This window comes from Arachis stenosperma, chromosome 5 (assembly GCF_014773155.1).
Source record: "Arachis stenosperma cultivar V10309 chromosome 5, arast.V10309.gnm1.PFL2, whole genome shotgun sequence".
In the NCBI taxonomy this organism is placed as follows: domain Eukaryota; kingdom Viridiplantae; phylum Streptophyta; class Magnoliopsida; order Fabales; family Fabaceae; genus Arachis; species Arachis stenosperma.
Genome location: NC_080381.1, coordinates 27,843,640 through 27,845,779, shown reverse-complemented (window position 1 = coordinate 27,845,779; position 2,140 = coordinate 27,843,640).

Here is a 2,140-nt window from a genome sequence, read left to right as displayed (position 1 = left end):
CCAGTCTCTAGGACTATGAAATCAGTAGGAATGTAATGGTCTTCAACCTTAACCAGAACATCCTCTATAAGTCCATAGGCTTGTTTTCTGGAATTGTCTGCCATCTCTAGTGAGATTTTTGCAGCTTGCACCTCAAAGATCCCTAATTTCTCCATTACAGAGAGGGGCATGAGGTTTACACTTGACCCCAAGTCACACAAGGCCTTCTTGAAGGTCATGGTGCCTATGGTACAAGGTATAGAAAACTTCCCAGGATCTTGCCTCTTTGAGGCAGTTTCTGCCTAGACAAGTCATTCAGTTCTTTGGTGAGCAAGGGTGGTTCATCCTCCCAAGTCTCATTTCCAAATAACTTCATTCAGTTTCATGATTGCTCCAAGGTATTTAGCAATTGCTCTTCAGTGACATACTCATCCTCTTCAGAGGAAGAATACTCATCAGAGCTCATGAATGGCAGAAGTAAGTCCAATGGAATCTCTATGGTCTCATTTTGAGCCTCAGATTCCCATTGTTCCTCATTGAGGAACTCAGAGGAGATTGGTACACACCCACTGAGGTCTTCCTCAGTGGCGTCCTCCTCCTTTCTTTCCTCTCCATATTCGGCCATGTCTATGGCTTTGCACTCTCCTTTTGGATTTTCTTCTGTATTTTGGGAGAGTGCTAGAGGGAGTTCAGTAACTTTCTTGCTCAGCTGACCCACTTGTCCTTCCAAATTTTGATGGAGGACCTTGTTTTATTCATGAACTTTGAGTGGTCTTTATTAGATCAGACCATTGTTGCTAAGTCAGAAGTATTTGCTTAGAACTCTCTGTCTGTTGCTGAGAAGATGATGGAAAAGGTTTACCATTGTTAACCTGTTTCTTCCACCATATTATTGAAACCTTGTTGAGGTCTCTCTTGATTCTTCCATGAGAGATTTGGATGATTTCTCCATGAAGAATTATAGGTGTTTCCATAGGGTTCTCCTAGTAATTCACCTCTTCCATGGAAGGGTTCTCAGGATCATAAGCTTCTCTTCAGATGAAGCATCCTTAGTACTGTTTGGTGCATTTTGCATTCCAGACAGACTTTGAGAAATCAAATTGACTTGTTGAGTCAATATCTTGTTCTGAGCCAATATGGCATTCAGAGTGTCAATCTCAAGAACTCCTTTCTTCTGACTAGTCCCATTGTTCACAGGATTCCTTTCAGAAGTGTACATGAATTGGTTATTTGCAACCATTTCAATCAATTCTTGAGCTTCTGCAGGCGTCTTCTTCAGATGAAGAGATCCTCCAGCAGAGCTATCCAAAGACATCTTGGATAGTTCAGAGAGACCATCATAGAAGATACCTATGATTGCTCCATTCAGAAAGCATGTCTGAGGGACATCTTCTGATTAATTGTTTGTATCTTTCCCAGCTTCATAGAGGGATTTTCCATCCTTCTGTCTGAAGGTTTGGACTTCCACTCTAAGCTTTACTCCATCTTTGTGGTGGAAAAAACTTTGCCAAGAAGGCATGACTAGCTTTTCCCAAGAGTCCAGGCTTTCTTAGGTTGAGAATCCAACCATATTCTAGCTCTGTCTCTTACAGCAAAAGGGAATAGCATCAGTCTGTAGACCTCAGGGTTAACCCCATTAGTCTTGACTGTGTCACAGATTTGCAAGAACTCAGCTAAAAACTGATGAGGATCTTCCATTGGAAGTCCATGAAACTTGCAATTCTGTTGCATTAGAGAAACTAATTGAGGCTTAAGCTCAAAGTTGTTTGCTCCAATGGCAGGGATAGAGATGCTTCTCCCATAGAAATCAGGAGTGTAGTAAAGCACCAAGCACCTTCCTTGCATTGTTTGCATTGTGTTGTTTTCGGCTGCCATGTGTTCTTCTTCCCTGAAGAATTCGGTCAGGTCCTCTAAAGAGAGTTGTGCCTTGGCTTCTCTTAGCTTTCGCTTCAAGGTCCTCTCAGGTTCAGGGTCAGCTTCAACAAGAATGCCTTTGTCTCTGCTCCTGCTCATATGAAAGAGAAGAGAAACAGAAAGTGTGGAATCCTCTATGTCACAGTATAGAGATTCCTTGAAATGTCAGAGGAAAAGAGAAATAGAAAGAAGAAGGAGAAGAAGAATTCGAACTTACTTAGATAAGGTTCGAATTGTGCATTTAGAA